Here is a 19,165-nt window from a genome sequence, read left to right as displayed (position 1 = left end):
TTGGAACACTTTATCTGTTATACTGGCATTTCAGAGGTCCACAATAAGAGATGAGTCACTGCAACCCTTATGATCCTGGATGAAGCCCCTTGGAGTCCTGGTCAGTGACTCATGCTCCCTGCCAAGACAATGGATTGCTAGCCTAGAATGCTGTGATCCAGGTCACAACAAAAGTGTATTCATTCATTCATTCCAACCCTACCCTACTCAGTGCTGCTCATGATGGGAACATGTCTGAAAGCTCCTCTTCTACTCTCCACCCTACCCATCCACAGAAAAAAGTGTGAGTAGGAACATGCTCTCACCTGTCTTTTCCTGTCTGCTTATATCCCTGCCCACATTGTTATTTATCTCTTTCATTTCTTCTTTTTTTTTTTTTTTTTTTTCTTTTTTTTTTTTTTTCAACGTTTTTTATTTATTTTTGGGACAGAGAGAGACAGAGCATGAACGGGGGAGGGTCAGAGAGAGAGGGAGACACAGAATCGGAAACAGGCTCCAGGCTCCGAGCCATCAGCCCAGAGCCTGACGCGGGGCTCGAACTCACGGACCGCGAGATCGTGACCTGGCTGAAGTCGGACGCTTAACCGACTGCGCCACCCAGGCGCCCCTTTCATTTCTTCTTTTAATTGGTGTCTGTTGAGCACTTACTGTTGGTAATAAGACTTGTATTTGTGTTGTGCTTTACCAGATACTTTAAAATAATATTCCCTCATCTTCACATCAACCCTGTGGTAATGAAGAAACTTAAAAAGTAACTTGTTTTAGGTCACATATTATACATATTTTAGGTCATATATCTGTCTAACAGATAACATATAGTCATTATTTGAACCCAGGTCTTCTGGCTCCAGGGTTACTGCTTTATCAGCTGTAACACTGCTGTCTCTCAAGGTACCATTTAGGACCTTTGCAAGGTAATAGCAAGTGAAAACATCCAGCATACTTCCTGGCCCATAGTTTATGGTTCCTCTTGTCTTAAGAAGGTATATGATAGAAAGTATGTTTTGAAGAATTATTAAAAAATTTGGACTAAATTTACATTTATATCAGTTACAGCTCTACTTCTTTGGTATTTTTTATTTATTTTTTCCTTAAAAATCAACTTCATTGAGGTAAATTTATGCACGTTGAGTTCTTAAGTGTATGATATGATGACTTTTTACAATCTGTATTTTCCATCATCTCAGAAATATTCTTTGTGCCCCTTTGCTTTCAGATTCCAGCCTTTTTACCTTCTGTCCCAGCTGCTATCAGTGCTCTGATTTTATCATCATAGATTGGCTTTGCCAGTTTAAGAACATCATATAGTTCTACAGTATACACTCTTTTGTGCTTTTTATCCCTCCATCCCCAAGATAATAGCTGTGAGATCTATCTATGTTGTTCTGTGTGTAAGGAGTTTGCTTAGGGGTATTCCATTGTATAAATAAAGTGAGTTGCCAAATTTATTGACATCAAGTGTATAATATCCCTATGTCTATAGGGTCTGTAGTTATACCTCATTTTTTACTGCTGGTGTTGTCAATTTTGTTTTCTTTCCTGTTGTTCTTTTCCTTTTCTTTCTTTCTTTCTTTCTTTCTTTCTTTCTTTCTTTCTTTCTTTCTTTCTTTGATAGAAAAGAGTCTTGCTGGGGGTCTGCCAATTTTATTAATCTTTCAAAGAGCCACCTTTTTGCTTTGTTTTTTTTTTCATTGTCATTCAGTTAAAAATAATTCTAATTTCCCTTGTGATTTCTCTTGTTATTTAGAATGTTATTGGAGTGTTATCTAGAATAAATGTTTACAGTGGAGCACCTAAATACATTAAGCAAATATTAACGGACATAAAGAGAGAAATCAACAGAATGTTTAACCTCCAAGTATTCTATGCTTTTCTAGATATCTTACTGTTATTGACTTATAACTTAAAATTATGTTATGCTCTGAGAGAATCTGAAAGAATCTTTTGTCTTTTGAAATTAAAGAAATTTATAGGCCATTTTATGGTGTAGTTAAGCATATGCTTCAAGTGCACTTGAAAATAATGTCATATACATGACATTATATATTATATATAATATTGCAGGTATTAGTGGTAGTGTTCTGTAAATATCAAGTTGGTCAAGTTGGTTGATTGTATTTTTCAGGTCTGGTTTTGTTTTATTTTGTTTTGGTCTACTTGTTCTATTTATTACCAAGATAAGGGTGTTAAAGCCTCTAAATATGATTGTGGATTTGTCTACTTATCTCTTTAGTTTTGTCAGTTTTTTCTAAATGTATTTTGAAGCTTTGTTATTAAGCATATACACTTTTAAGATTGTTATGTTTAGGTTTTGAATTAGTGCATTCATTAAGGTATGTCCCTCTTATGTCCCTGCTACTAGTATGTCCCTGCTACTAGTCCTGTCTTATATATATTTATATATTTAAACTCTCTTTTATAGGCAGTCTTTTTTTTTAATCCATTTTGAGAATCTTTGCTTTTTAATTCGAGTGTTTTACTCATTTTCACTTCACATAATTTTTGACATGACAGGATTTAAGTCTGTCATCTTGCAATTAGTTTCCTATTTGTTCTGATCCATTTTTTTTCCTGCTACCTTTTGGGTTCATGAAATATTTGATAGCATTTCATCTTATTTTTTTCTATTGGCTTTTTACCTACAGCCTTTTTGTACTTTTCAAGTAGTTGCTCTAGCACTTACAATATGCATCCCTTAATGACAGTTTACTTAAAATTGATATTCTACTTTATACTTCATGTAAGAACCTTAATAACAGTCCCATTTACACCCTCTTTAGTCCTTTGAATTATTTTGGTGTTCTTCTTCATCCACCTATTTATAAATGCCTCCTTAAAATGATGCAATTTTTGTTTTAACAGTCCTTTGCTTTTAATTAAATCAAAAGAAAACTAACCAAACCAATCTTTTATATTTTCTCACACATATATCATTTCTGTCTTTATTCCTTCCTGTAAGTCGGCCAGTGACTAATTCTCTTAGGTTTTGTTCAGCTGAAAATGTCTTCATTTCACACTCAAGTTTCAAGGATCATTTGCTGAATATAGAGTTCTAGGTTACAGTTTTACTTTTATTTCAGTGCTTTAAACACGTCGTTCCATTTCTTGGAAGTCCATTTTTTCTTGTTTTCCTGTAATGTTTCATCTTACTCTGGCTACGGTCAATCAATATTTTCTCTTAATCTGTTTTTCACTGATTTGACCATGATGTGCCTAAATGTGGTCTTCTTTGTATTTATCATGTTTTTAGTTTGCTGAGCTTCTTGGATTTGTAGGTTGATGTTTTCCACCCGTTTTTGGACATTTTATAATTATTTTTCAAATATATTTTCTACCCATTTTGTCTCTTTCCTTTCTAGGACTCTAAGTACATGAGTGTTAGATTTTATCCCACAGGTTATTGAGGTCCTGTTAATTTTAATTTTAATTTTAATCTTTTTTCCTCCCTCTGTACTTTTGATTGGCTAATTTACATGGAACTTCAAGTTCATTGACCTTTATTTTGTATCTCAAATTTGCTTTTAAGCCCATCCAGTGAAATTTATGCTATTGTACATTTTTAGTTTTATAAATCCCATTTAATTCTTTTTTTAGGATTTTCATTTCTCTGCTGATGTTCAACATTTTTTGACTCATTGGGGTCATGTTTTCCTATAAGTCCTTGTGAATATTTTTTTAACAGTTGATTACAAGTCTTTATCAGCTAATTTGTATGTCTGGATTATCTCAGGGTTTATATCTTGAACTGCCAGTTTTCCAGTGCCTGAAAATAGTTGCCTTTTATATTTTATTCCAAAATCTGGTAACATCTATTCTGTCGTGTTTGTAATTCTTCATGGCTTTTGTTTTCTCGTTAATTTAGCATGGAAATCTCAAAAGGAAAGGTATTTTATCATTTACATTCATAATAATTATCTTGTAATATGGATAGCCATTTAGATTATTGCAGAATTCTCTGGAGACTAGGCTACAGATATGTAACTGTGTAAGTCTGGTATCACTTATCATTGTAAATAAAAAGTTAGTTAACCAAAGTGTTCACATTTTTGGTCAACTAAATGCTTAGTAGCCTACTTTTAGTTTAATTTTGCTTAGGAGTCTTTTAAATGTTTTAGAGGAAGGCACCATGGGTCATGGGAGTTAGAAGACCCGGACTCCTGTTCTTTATTTGCACAGTTTATAACCTTAAGTGAATAAATTAATCTGATTATTAATTCAAATTGTAGTGTGTATGGCTGCATTATAAAGTAAGTACTTTGCAGGTTATTAAAAAATACCAGCGTACCTTCTTATGCCATACTACCTCAGTCAGGAAGGAAATATAATGGCATTTTTTTCCCCCTAGACTATCACAAGGCATTCTTCAGACTACCCCTTTTTCAGAACCATTTGGCATAGCTGTAGGAGATATAATGTATTGAGCTGGATTCCATTCTGTACTGATCTTAAAGCTTATTAATATGTTTGTAGGATTGTTCAGTGACTGTTAGATAGGAACTTGTTTTGTCAACTTTGGCTCTGTCTTAAAAAAGAAAGGTGTGAAAATCTGATTAGTTGAGAATCACCATTAGATGTGGTCCAGTTAATTTTTTTATGCTACATTTCTCAGTTATGGCTATTTGTCATATTTCCTAATTCTTTTACTCTGGAAACTATAGCAGCCACCTTAGCTCTCAGATGTGATTCGTAATAAAATGCCATTTAACTAGGGATCGATTCCTCAGCAGCCACAATGATCCAGAACCAAACCAGGAACCAGGGGAAAAAGAAAGAAAACCTTTCAAAGAGATGAAATATATGTAATATAATCTACAATACAACAACAATAATAGATGATAACATTTCTTGAACATTTACTGTGTAACAGGTACTATTTTAAGTGCTTTATGTATATTTACATTTAACCTTCACACCAATTCTATGAGGTAGGTACTTTTCCATGGAAAAATGAAAACATCAGTTAAAAAGGATTTTTTGTGCTGATGCTGTGTGGTCATTATTGATATTTGGAAACATTCCAGATACTTCTGTCTTGGTTACATCATTTCCTTTGTCTGTTACAGCTTTCTCTCCTTCCCTTAGGTGTTTTTAAAGATTTAAATAAAATTTCCATACTTTGTCAAATCTCTCCATGATCCTCTAGGGGCAGAATTACTTAATTGTTCATACCATTGTGCTCCTAGGACAGTTGTAAATACTAGTAGCATTTGTCACACAGTATCATCATCACTTGTTTCACCTGTTGAGTTTTTTGCAAAACTATGAACCCCTCTGAGCCAGGGGCTGTATCGTACTTATTTATATTCCTCTGTGATTACTACCATTCCAGGCATCTAGGAGAGCCTAAAAAAATTTTTGAAATACACGAATGAATGGATGGGAAAGAAAGATAGAGGTAAAGAAAAGTAGGGGCACCTGGGTGGCTCAGTCAGTTAAGCGTCTGTCTGACTTCGGCTCAGGTCATGATCTCACAGCTCCTGGGTTCGAGCCCTACATTGGGCTCTGTGCTGACCGCTTAGAGCCTGGAGCCTGCTTCGGACTCTGTGTGTGTGTGTGTGTCTCTGTGTCTCTGCCCCTCCCAGGCTTGCTCTCTCTCTCTCAAAGATAAATAAATAAACATTAAAAAAAAAAAAAAAAGAAAGAAGGAAAAGGAAAAACATGCAAAATAGAAATTGAAGATTTAGGCTCCTCTTTCTACACGTGCCACGACCTTGTAGAGTTTGGACATGTTATTTTGAGCTCAAAATCTTGTTTTAATTGAACAAAAAGATAGATAATTTATACCTTTGACAAAGAGATTATGTATTTGAGTATTGTTCAGATGATCTAAGCAGTGGTATGACCTATAAAAGGTTTGTGAGGATTCCAAGGCAGCTCGAGGGCCAAGAAAGGACTAAAAAAAACTTCCTGCCTTGGCTTTTTAGTCAAAGAAAATGGATCTTCCTTTGACATTACTGGAAATGTGGTGAGAGAGATACAAATAAAGGAGGAGGAGAGGTAGGAGTAAACAATTTGAAGGGAATATAATCAGGAAAGAGAAACGAGAGCCATAGTTTTTCATCAAACAATCCAAGAACAAGTGATAGGAAGTAAGATAGAAAGGGAAACATGCTTGTAGAAAAGAGAAGTCTAAAGCAGGTCAATCTACTGCTAAGGGATTTCAGCCCTGAAAACGTACACATTAAGAATAATGCCAGAGTGTAGAAAAGTGGCTTTATCTTTCAGTAGCGGTGGACTGTTCACACACATGCAACAGCTAACAAGCCCCGCTCTGAAGTTATTCTAGACCTTATCTTTGGAAATAATGCAGGCATGATAAATAAGGTTGGAGTAGAAAAGCACTAAAGATGCAATCATAATGTCATCAGGTTTGAATTGCTGATGAAGATCTGTGGGAAGAGTACTAACACAAAAATATGGGGCTCGAGAAAAAGCAGACCGTGAAGGAATGCAAAATGAGTTTTGAACTTGGCTGGAATTTTGTAATGTATAGGAAATCAAAAACGAAAAAAGTAGGAACCAAGGGAGGGGATATTTGAAATTCAACCCAATAAGATCAGAGTAAATCAGAAACAATAAGGTGAAGCAGAGAAATAAAAGAAAATAGAAGGGAAGCCATTAAAAAAATAAAATGAAGGGGAGAAAATAGACAGTGGGAAACTTGTTATGACTGAAGGAAACCAAAGCCCTAAAAAAATGCTGTGATTAGTAGCAAAGTAACATATAAAACTTTTTAAAAACCGTTTTTAAAAATTTACATAAGAATCAAATAGAGTAAAGGGCAGTGTGGATTGAGCTTTCTAAAGACTGTCACAAGTCACACTGAGTCCTTCATCTTGGGCTGCAAATCTCTGTATACTCAAGGAGTATCGATCCAGATGGCACATCTAGACTCCTGTGGTGATCCAGCCTGGTTTTCTTGTTTGGGTTTTTTTTTTTTTAAATAAGATCTTGCCTTTCACAGGAAAAACATTTAATTTATGAAAGGTATGCTACAATTGAAAGTTAGTCACTGGGGAAGGCATAAGAATATAAACGTGTATTTGGTTAAGAGTTCATGGATTTAAAATATAAATTGATTTACAGTTCCTTAAAGTAGCCCTGAATATTAAACCACTTATAGGGTTAAAACCAATTAACTTGCCATCTCATTCAGGGAGCATATATTTTTAAAATTTCATTTCATTTCATTTCATTTCATTTTTTATTATTTTTTAATAAATTTTTTAATGTTTTCTTTTCTTTTTTTTTTTTTTGAGAGAGAGACAGAGCTTGAGCAGGGGAGGGGCAGAGAGAGAGGAAGACACAGAATCCAAATCAGGGTCCAGGCTCTGAGCTGTCAGCACAGAGCCCAGTGTGGGGCTGGAACCCAGGAGCCCAGAGATCATGACCTGAGCCAAGGTCAGATGGGGGCGGAGGGGGGGGGGGGAGGAAGAGAGAGGGAGGCAGAGAGTGGGGGAGGGGCCGAGAAAAAGGGAGAAGGAGAATCCCAAGTAGGCTCCACACTGTCAGCCACTTAACTGACGGAGCCACCCAGGTGCCCCCAGGGAGCAAATTTAAATTCAGCTCCCCTAGAGCAAAGCTTTCAGAAAGGTTACCCCCTCAAATCTACCCACCCACCCACCCACCCACCTTCAGTATTCATGCATCCCCTTTGCACTTTGTTGAGTGCAAAGTAGAGAGCTCAGCAGGAGGGAGAAACTGCCATGTTTTCTGACCTCCCAGAAGCTCGGGAACTTCTGATGGTCCATTTTGGTATACATGTATTGTTTTAAAGAAATGAAGAATACATTTAACCATGAAGTATTTCTTTGCCTCTTCATGGCTGGGCTTCTAGGGAAAAAAAGAAAAATCCTGTAAGCTTAGTTTTTTATGTGCTGTATAGTAGTCTGTGTAAAATTTTACTGTGTGAGATTTTTAAAAATGTAGCGCACCTTATTCCAAAATCCTATAACTGCCTTCTCCAGACCTAGCTTACCCAGAGAAAATTCCTGGGCACAGAAGCTAGTGCATAGTAAGTGCCTCAGAAGTGCTTGTTAATAGGTTCAGCTGTCAGGCATGGGGGCATCAATAGATGTTTGTAAGCAACATGTATAAAAACTCAGTGTTTAAATAAATCTATATTTTGCATTAAAACAAACATTAAGGGGCTTTTTTTTCGTGTCTTGGTGAAATTCTGGTACATGACATAGAGGCCTGTAGCTATTTGGCTCATGTCTCTGAGATTCTGTTACTCATTTGTCTACTCCCTACCACATTCACCTTTGTTATTTATTCTTTAATATCTGTGTCAGGTAGTGACTGATCTATTAGCAAACTCTTAAATGCTGGGCAATTGGAATCCTTGAATGGGTCTCTCAGCATATTGCACCAGGTAGGTACTTGATACACATTTTATTGAAGGAGCAAATGATTTAAAGATTAATAAATCATGTGAAGTTACTAGTTTACAGATTCTTTTTTTTTTTAATGTGTATTTATTTTTGAGAGAGAGAACAAGCATGGGAGGGACAGAGAGAGGGGGGGCACAGAGGATCCAAAGCAGGCTTTGTGCTGACAGCAGTGAGCCTGATGCAGGGCTTTAACTCATGAACTGTGAGATCATGACCGGAGCCAAAGTTGAATGCTCAACCGACTGAGCCACCCAGGCACCTCACTAGTTTACAGATTCTTTTCACAATTGTCTTAAGAGGGAACTAGGGAAGGTACCTTATCATCTTTCAGTGACTGAAAACCTAAAGCCCAGGAGTTAAGTGACTAGACCAAGGCCACACATTGAGGAAGTGGCAGAATTCTGGACTCTTGACTCTAGATTCCAGGTGTTACTGCACAATCCCGTTCTCAACCCTGCAATTGTTCTGTATGTAAGATACTATGTATAAGCCATGTTTAATCTTTGGGGGCAAGAGGTATGTCTAGAGTCCCTGAATGAGATTTATATGCTGAGCTACACTTTTTTATTGACAAGCAAAGGACAACAGAGAGGAAGTAAGGACAATAGAGAGGCACAGTATTTGGCGAAAAATTATAGGGGGTGGTGGACATGAAATAAACCTAAAAGAGAGAAATGAAAGAAAGCCCAGGAACCCATGCCCCATAGGCCCACAGTAAATCCTTGTTGGAGTGGAAAGGAAGGGTGCCAAGAACACCCTCACCTCAGGCAGTTTGCAGTTTTTTCGTGTTTACCTGCTCTGCTGATGGTCCCATGATGATGCCCTGGGAACATTAATAGAGTCGTGATTTAATGACTTCTACTCGAGTTCTGCACTAAAGTTCTTGGTTATTTTCAGATTCCCCTACCTGGGTGTCGAGAGGACAGCTAGGGAGTGGCTGAGAAAGTGGACCTTTCTCTTATCCACCCGATGAAGAAGGAGGAGAGATGCCAAAGCTGGGGATAGTCTGGGAATGAGGGAGCGGAGGGCGTGACATTAAAGGGTATGGGATAATGGCAGTGGTATTGGAGCATAGGTGGGGGGATGTCCTAGCATAGGATGAGGGGCATTGAAAACATCCCGTGAAGAGTGATTGAAAGGAAAGTGGGCATCTTATTTAGGAAGATGCAATTACTGGGTTGTGATACTGTATTCAAATACTTATATATGTCCATACAAAAAGGATGGAAAAGGATAATTGTTCTCGATTATCCCAAGATAGGAGGATTGGGGCCAACTTTTAGAAGTTATGGAAGGATGGATTTTGACCTGGTGTAAGGCAGAGTTTTGTAACGCCCAGATTTTCCAGAACTTGGAGGGGCCACATCAGGAGGTAGGAGATGTTCAAAGCACAGAGGCTGGATGGCATTGTGATGAAACTACTGTTAACATATGTGATGCTCAGTGATGATTAGAGATGCTTGCTGTTTCAGAGTTCAGTATGATCCTGTGCAGAAGAGAAAAACATATTGTGTACACACACACACACACACACACACACACACACACACAACTGTTACATGTGTGTGAGAAATTTCAGTGTAGATTACAATCCAGTATAGACAGGGCCCCAAATGCAAAAATGAAAGAGGAGTGTATTGGTTTCCTGGGTTTCCACTTCAAACTGGGTGGCTTAAAAAACAGAAATTTGTTATCATGATTCTGGAGGGTAGAAGTCTGAAATCAGGGTATCTGCAGGGCCATGCTCCCTTTGTAATCTGCTGGGTAGAATCCTTGCTTGCCTCTTGTAGCTTCTGGTGTTTGCTGGCAATCCTTGAGATGCATCGCTCCATTCTCCGCCTCCATCATCACATGGCCATGTGTATTTCTGTCTGTGTCTCTTCCTTTTTTATAAGGACACCACTCATTTAAAGGCCCCACCTTGCTCAACAAGACCTGATCTTTACTTAATGAATTATGTCTGCAATGACCCTATTTCCAAATAGGTCACTTTCTAAAGTACCAGAGGTTGGAATTTCATCATATTCTTTTAGGGGACAAGACTCGACCCATCACAAAGAGAAATAGGGTTCTTGTGCTGTGATTCTGATTCTGTTATTTCCTGTAAAGACCTGAAGAAGTTAGAAAAAAAATACTTTTGAGTCAAACCAGCAAACTTAAATTCAGGTACAAAAGATTGATTTTTCCCTCTAAGCAATGTTGGATGGTTTTGTGGATAGGGGAAATCTAGTAGATATTAAATATTTTTATCTGCAAAAAGCATTTGGTAAGGTTCTCAATGGGAGATTAATGGCTAAAATAAAGAATGAGGCATTAGGAGATAAATTTGCTTATGAGCAAGAGACAGAGACTAACAGTAGAAGGAAATACTTTTTAGATTGGAAAGGAGTGACATACAGCACAAGCCAGGAATCAGTTTTGGGACCTATGGGTTTTTCACTTTATTTTTATTGGACTTTGTAATAAAAATACAGATCTTCAAACAGTCCAAGACAGAGTGAGTAATACTACAAGCATCAGTAATCAAAAGTTATTCTCTATCATAAACTAAATGACTGATAATAAATACTGACACAAGACTACACAATGTACCATAATATTATAAAATGGAGCAAGCGATTCTCCTGCGTTCTGTTTTCTTCTGCATGGGTGAATATTTCTCTATTTGCTTTTTAAAAAGTATTTGCAGGTTTCTAGGTTTACTTTATAAGCCAAATAAATGGGAAAAATATTCTTTTTAAACTTGGGAAGATGTGCTGGCTGAGAGAAAAATCAGTTGAAGCAAGACAAAGGTTATATTGCCATCACTAGAATGAAGAAATTAGGGACCCTGTGTGTTAAATTGCTCAGCAAGCTATTCAGTAAAAAGACTTAAGGAGTGAGGGGGCGTTCTTGAAATCATCAGCTTATTCTGCAGTCATGACTTTAATGGAAGCATATACAAAAAAAAGTCATTGTTTAGAATGATGTAGCTATGTATCTGAGGCAGTGAAATATTATAGTATGGAACTTTTCTCCCTTCTGTTTTAAAAAATTTAACATAATGGCTCGAAACAATCCATAAAATTCAGTAATTGTATATATAAGCTGTGTCCTCTCCGGTTAAGTATGTGGGAAACGCACTTGTAAAACTGGAATTTTGCTTGCAACTCCTTTTGTCTAAGTCACAGAAAGGTCTTTACAAATTCATCTCTGTTTTTCCTTGATTTGTACATTGTCAGATAAGCTGAGAGGAATAGAGCAACTAAACATTTAAAAGTTAACTCATAAGAGTTGTAAGTGCTTTGAAAACTGGAAAGGATTATAAAGTATAAAGAAGCTTCATTAACTTCAAAGCTTTCATTTTACAGGTGAGAAAACCGAGACCCAGAAAGGTCAAATTCACAAGGAATTTATCCAGGGACAAATATCCTAAAGGCAAAATAGTCCTGAAGGAGGTTCTCAACCCAGTCTGTATGTTAGGATTTCCTGAAGGGCTTTTTAAATAAACCATTTAAAAGATCCTACCACCAGAGATCCTGATTTTAGTTGGTATTGAATGGAGCCAAAAGAATTAGTACTTTCTAAAACTTTCTTGAGTGTTCCTACTGTCTAGGCAGGAATGAGAACCTCTATCTGAAATCGGGGTTCCCCGATGTTAAGACGAGTTCTTTCTACTCGCCCTGGTAGTTTAGAAATTATTTAGAGAGAGAAATTCAAATTCTAGAGTGGGAATATCCTTGAGCATAGAGAGCCCACAATTAAATCTATTGTCCTAGCAGCTGGCTACTTTGCAGATTGCTTGTTTGGAACCCTATGCCTGCACTCCCATAGAAACAAGATTATAAGTGGTCAGCCCTGTATCAATAGTTCTATAGGTCCTAACTAAAACATGAAACAGTGGTTGTGGAAGGACATGAATTTATATATTTTTTTAAAGTTTATTTATTTATTTTGAGAGAGAGAGAGAGGGAGAGAGAATCCCAAGCAGGCTCTGCACTGCCAGCGCAGAGCCCAGTGCGGGTCCTGAACCGTGAGATCATGACTTGAGCTTAGATCAAGAGTTGGATGCTTAACTGACCGAGCCACTCAGGCGCCCCTGAATTTATGCTTTTAATTAAGACTCCAAGAACATTTTTATTCCTTTCACCACCTCGATAGTAGTCGCATGGCTTCTCCTCCTTCCACCTTTAATGTATTAGGTGTAGGATTTGACTGGGGACTCCCCAATTCTAAGCTGTGCCAGAGAGTGGAAGGAGACCAAGGGCTGAGGGATGGTGAGGTCTGCAGGGAGGACTGAGCAAGCAGGGGAGAGGGACGGAGGCTAGTCAAGAAGAGAAGGGCTAAGGTTTTCTGCCGTCTTGGTGCCTGGGGACATTTCTTTCTCTTGAATTGGCCTATCCTGGAGATAAGTATTTGGTGAGCACAGTAATGTTTATCAGATGCTGTTCTGCACATGGGAGAATGATAAGAGAGAAAGGGGAGAGAAAAATTAGATATAACCCCATCCCTTCAAAACACTGACAGTATCTTTTAGTCTGATGAGGGAGTGAAAGGTAGGGTTTATGATTGCCTCATTGGGAACAGGTTGGGAGCCATAGGAACACTTCGGCCAAGCACTGCACAAGCTGAGCTAACCTCTGGAGAGTCATAGAAGGGTTTGCAAAGCAAGTGACGTTGTGTAGGTGTTGCCAAGGGCAGATAGATGTAGAGGAAAGGCACTTCAGGCAGACAGCACATGCTTTTTTATACACAGACATGTGCAAGGCATGTCGTGGTGAGAAAGCTAGTATGGTTGGGATGAAGAGTTAATGGAGAAGTGGCAGGATAGGAGAGGATACAGTTGGTGAGTTGCTCAGGGCTTAATGTCATGCTAAAGAGTTGGGGTTTTCTGTTTGCAAGTAGGGTAAGTTTGACCCTTGGAAAGTTTCTAGCCTGAGAAATGAATGGTTGAGTAATTTATCCATCCAATTATTCATTCGGTAGGCTTTATTGAAGTCCCCTATGTGTCAGGTGACACATCCCTGTGACCAGGGATAAAGATCAGTAAGACACTCTTACTTTATTGAAGGCTTTATTGAAGTCCCCTATGTGTCAGGTGACACATCCCTGTGACCAGGGATAAAGATCAGTAAGACACTCTTACTCCAGACACTTTGTAGTAGTGGAGCAGTACTCAGATTTTCATTTTAGGAACATGGCCTTTGGGCCCTGTGTTTAGGCTGGAGACAGGGAACCCGTTAGGAAGCTGTTATAACCGTCTAGTTGATCATCACGTGGCACTGAATTGAGATAGTGCAGTGAGCATGAAGAGGGGTAGACGGCTGGGGAGAGACACTCGGGGCAGAATGAGTAGTGTTTTGCGAGTGCTTCTGTGCTGAGCAGGGGAGGGATAGAACAAAACAACTCTTAATGGTGTCGTTCTGCACCCTCACTGCAATAACTCATAATGGTGCCATTTCCCCGGGGTAGGGAGTTCAAGACGAGCAAGGCTCCCTTCCAGCCCAGGAACCAAGTCTCTGCTGCCCCTTAGAAGACCTCCACCTGTTCATTCCGTTGCTGGCTTACTACAGAATGTGCTAGAGTCTCACCACTTTTCGTCTACTTTTTTGTTCTTGTAACAAGGAAAAAAAATAGTGTTCTTAAGGAAATCTGATTAAGGTTATTATGGTGGTGAAAGAGAGAGAGAGAGAGAGAGTCTATTTTTCTATTTAGAACACATGAACAAGACAACGCATATAAAGCAAAATGGAGAGGAGGAAAAGGAAATCCATGCTTTTACTTGAATTATCGGGGTGATGCTTTGCTTTGCTAGTGGCCTAAGAATGAATGTTATAGGATGCATTTTGTAAAAAATTTATCATCAACTGGGGCGTCGAAAGTCAGTTTCTGATGCTACAAAGCTGCTAAATTGGGCAGGGACAGCAGAAGAGGCGCTGAATAGTCAATGAAATTGGAAAGAATTTAAATCACCCATGTCACACAAAGCCTGCAAAAGGCTGTTTGTAGAATGTTAGCTGCTATCACACTGGTTTGATATTAACATTCTAGTGAATAATTAAAATTTTCCTGTTTATTTTTTAATAAAAAGCAAAAGCATATAAATTACCTCAGAGTTTGTAGTGTTACCTATAGTTGCATTCACAGACGTTGAGGTTTCTGCCTAGGAGTATCGATTAGATCATTGAGGCAATTAAAAAGCAGATTTTCTTCGACCTTTCTTGGTGTTTGCATGTTATAGTATTCATTACTATAATGCCTTTCAAAAATTTAAAATAAAAAATCCTTGAAACAGCTGAGACATTTTCATTATAGATGGTATTCTCTAAATTGAGTAGTTATTAAATATATTCTTCTGCTGAAATTATTTTTGAAGTACGTTTCTCATTTTCATCTCCTATCCATAAGCACACACCCAGGCCTGGCTGATGCTATATTTTTTCCCACCTTGCTTTTTAACCAGATTCCCAAGAGGTGATTAGGTACTTCCTATAGTTGAATATAATTTTCACTTATACCCATCCCTTTCCACTAACTGTTTTCTTTAGTTGTTCCTTCAGGGGTAGACTGGAAAAGTTCAGGGTTTTAATTCAAGACAATTTGCTCCGAGACAAGAGGGACTCCCATAGAGATGGGAAAGAGATTCATGCTAAGAAACAAAGAGAGGGAGACAGGTGCTTGTAAAGCCATAGTCTTGTGGTGTTGGTCTTGTGTGATGTATTTGTTGCTATTAAAGGTGTGCCATGGCTGAGTAATCTAGACATGTATGGGATCCCTGGACCTCATCAATTTCCAGAGGATCTGCCTGAGTTTGTGTCTATCACATGGTAGTCCCTGTGTTAGTAGAGTAGTAAGTGGGGAATGCAACTAGGAAGGCCAAGAAAAGAGTAAATGGTATTGGAGGAAGAATTTCCTAAGAGGGCGATATAATGAGTTGAGAGAACACTGAGGGTGACCACCCTGCCTCCTCCCCAGAGACAACCACAGCTGGGATATTGGAGAGGGAAGCATTTGGCAGCAAAGTTCTTGAGAGTTTGGGTGTTCTGGGAGCTTAGAAAGGAGATCCCAGTGTGGGCTTTTTGAACTAAACATCCCTTTCCTTAGTGCCTCAAATAGCTCCAATTAAATAAAGTTAGGTTGATTACGGGGCACATTAAACAACAAGGTTATAAACTCTAAACTGTTTGCTAGAGAAATTATAGATGTAGAAGGAAATACTAGGGGGGCACCTGGGTGGCTCAGTTGGTTAAGTGTCTGACTTCGGCTCAGGTCACGATCTCGCAGTTTGTGAGTTTGAGCCCCACGTCAGGCTCTGTGCTGACAGCTCAGAGCCTGGAGCCTGCTTCGGATTCTGTGTCTCCCTCTCTCTCTGCCCCTCGCCCTCTCATGCTCTGTCTCTCTTTCTCAAAAATAAATAAAAACATTAAAAAATTTTAGAAAAAAGAAAGAAATACTAGGTTATTTGCTAGAGGAATTATGGATGTAGAAAGAAATACTAGGTGGTACCTAGTGTTAATAACCTTGACATAAATGTGGCTCTTCTTCATGACCAGGGACTAGCAAGAATGTTGCCAGAGAACTTGGAAATGCCTCTGCTCCTCAGAGCTGCCCTCACCACCCACTCCCCCACAAACCTGGATACCGCCCTTCTCTGCCTCATCATCTAGAGATTGCTTGTCCAAATTACCCCATTGATAATTTGAAGGTCAGAGTGATTCATCCCCAACCTGGCAGATGATAGAGGTGTTGGGTTGTAGAGATGGACGGTCAGATGTAGGCTGGCCCTTCCTCTCTTTTCTTAGGGGAATTGCTATGCATAATGCTTAGGAAGGTTAGTAGAACTCAGGTTCAGTAAAGGTAAAACATGCTTTGGGGTGCTGGCCTGGGACTTACTATCAGGTGAAATATTGTTTATCTGGAGAAGTACATTTTGATTTCCAGGCAGCCATGAATTTATAAACTTTTGGAATGCAGTCCACTTCTAGGTTGGAGACTTGGGTATTAAACCGTTCAATTTAATAATTGAAGGTAGAAAAATATAACTGGTTTATTGCTGTAGTCAACTAGCAGTTTCATATATGTAGATCATTTAAATCTGAATCTAAAACCAAGTATTCAAAATATAAATACAGAGAAAAAATTAAAAGCACACATAATTCCCCCAGAGACCTTACATAAGGCAACACTAAACTAAAAGAGCTTTAACTGCTGACAACCTTGTTCCCTTACGAAACCGTGTTTCTTTTCTTTAATGTGTAAATCTAGAAGTCTCATGCCTCATGGAATCTTTAATAAAAAATAGCTTTTAAATGCCACAATTCTCAATTTTTGTTAATCAACTGGGGAAAAAAATGAAGCTAGTGAGGAAAGGGGAGGCTGTATTCTCTGACATAGGAAGAGAACTGGCCGTCTTCCTAAATTTTTATTAGTAATCGCTGTAATTTGTTAAATTGTATGCCCTCTTCATACAATGCCCTCTTTTTTTATTTATATAAATCCAAGTTAGTGACATAGTGTAATAATGATTTCAGGGGTAGAATTTAGTGATTTATCACTTACATATAACACCCAGTGCTCATCACAACAAATGCCTTCCTTAATGCCCTTTGCCCATTTAGCCCATCCCCTCACCCAACATCCCTCCAGCAACCCTCAGTTTGTTCTCTGTATTTAAGAGTCTCTTATGGTTTGCCTCCCTCTCTGTTTTTATTTTACTTCTCCTTCCCTTCCCCTATGTTCATCTGTTTTGTTTCTTAAATTCCACATATGAGTGAAATTGTGATATTTGTCTTTCTCTGACTGATTTTACCTTGCATTGTACTCTCTAGTTCCATCCATGTTGTTGCAATTGTGTGTCCCCTCTTAAGAATGAGGGCATTTGCAGATGTATTCTCTGTATAACGGCAACAAATGACTTAGTGGGACTTCAGTTCTTTGTTACAGTCTTTTTTTCAAAAATTAACCGGGATTATGTTAATGAAAAATGTTTTTTTAAGAACTAAGGGAAATCCTACTATAAATTAAGATGGAGATACCGTGGGAGCTTTCAAAATCAAGATTTATAAAGATCATCTCTGTATGTGTGCATCTTAGTGCAAGGGGTTAGAAACCTTTTGATAATTTGACAATTTGAAATGAACCTATTTTAAGACTTGGTCTGTGAATAACTAGACTAAAGAAGAAACAGCAATGAGGATTTGATTTCATGTCCTATAAAGTTCAAATAAAATTTTGCTAAAATAAAGAGTTTTAGAAGTTAAAAGATTGTGTTCTTCCTTTTCATGCAGTCTGCTTCATAACACATTTTCATTAGGTAGCCAGTGTAATGAACTCAACAATACATGGCCTTGGATGATTTGGAATACTGGAAAAGTACAGCCAGAATTGAAAGGTTATTCTAAAGACCAGGTTGCCCCTAACCAGATGAATAAAGAAAGGTTGTGTATTTGGGGACAGTTTTTCAGCTAAAACAGTGATTTCAAATTGTGTTCCTTGGCACAGTGTGCCAATGAAAACCTTTCTTACAAAAGGGTCTCATGGCCACACAGCTTTGGGGATACCGTGTAATAGATATCCCAGCAAGACATTCATAGCACACATGTGTTTAGAAAAGACCCTGTATGTTTACAAAAAGGAAAATTGTGTATTTTTGTTTAAGTCCATCACATCAAACATTTGAAAATATGGCAAAGTTTTCCTCATGTATCATTATTAATTTTGAACCAAAGAATACTCATTAGGTTCTGTCAAGTCCTGTAGACATAGAAGATTATGGTCTGTAGAAATATAAATTTTTTTTTTAATTTTTTTTAGCATTTATTTATTTATTTTTGAGACAGAGAGAGAGCATGAACAGGGGAGGGTCAGAGAAAGAGGGAGACACAGAATCTGAAACAGGCTCCAGGCTCTGAGCTATCAGCACAGAGCCCGACGCGGGGCTCGAACCCACGGACTGCGAGATCATGACCTGAGCCGAAGTCGGATGCTTAACCGACTGAGCCACCCAGGCACCCCTAGAAATATAAATTTTTAAGCAGACAGTATTACAGTTAACACGTAGCTGTAGAAGCATAGGCATGCCATTGTAAGGGTCCAAGTACAGAACACCTCCCTTGCAGTCTCTGCAACATTGCCCCTTCCTGTTCCTGGGGCTAATGTATGAAATTCCATGATTAGATGCTTAGTCCTTAGTTTAAGCCTGTTAAAATTTAAATCTATGTGAAAGAAGTAATACATTTAGTAACTGTGTAACATTACTTGCACAAAACTAGTTGACAGGTGAAGAGAACTAGATATGGACTTTGTGAAAATATTTGATTAAAGAAAATTCATTGAATTGAAACCATAGGTTACAAACCCTTCCTCACCCTGTCCTCCCCTCCCTCCCAGTGAAGAGAAGTCAGGTCATTTGTCCAACCAAAATCAGAAACTCTTCCAAGAAAAGAGAAAATTTTCTCCCTGGGCTGAGAGCAGTGTTGCCAATCAAAATATTTTGTGTTAATATTTTGACTAAATAACTTAGAAAAGGAGAGTAGAAGAAATTTAATATAAATTTGCTCAGTTGAACTGACTGAATCTAGGACTAAAATCGGGTAATCAAAACCCAAATTTTACCAATTAGTGAGGAGCCCTAGTTTAGAATGTCCTGGAACTAAATTGCTCTCTCCAATCACTGTTCCTCTGAGGTTTCTCCTCAGCCACTCACATCTTTCCATCATACCCTCCTGGGAACTCCATTCTGTCATTGCCCCTTGATGGTATTTCCTAACTCTCCTTCCCCTCTCTAGCGCTTT

The 19,165-nt window shown here is 38.2% G+C and overlaps 1 protein-coding gene across 3 annotated transcripts in view; it reads left to right on the top strand.

Moving 5' to 3' along the window:
* DERA (deoxyribose-phosphate aldolase) overlaps positions 1-19,165 on the top strand; it is a 118,325-nt gene that overhangs the window by 72,718 nt on the left and 26,442 nt on the right. The gene's annotated exons all lie outside the window — the stretch shown is intronic.

This window comes from Panthera pardus, unplaced genomic scaffold, assembly GCF_024362965.1.
Source record: "Panthera pardus isolate Hobbes unplaced genomic scaffold, ASM2436296v1 HiC_scaffold_6, whole genome shotgun sequence".
NCBI lineage: Eukaryota > Metazoa > Chordata > Mammalia > Carnivora > Felidae > Panthera > Panthera pardus.
This window is presented reverse-complemented; position numbering and strand designations above follow the sequence as displayed.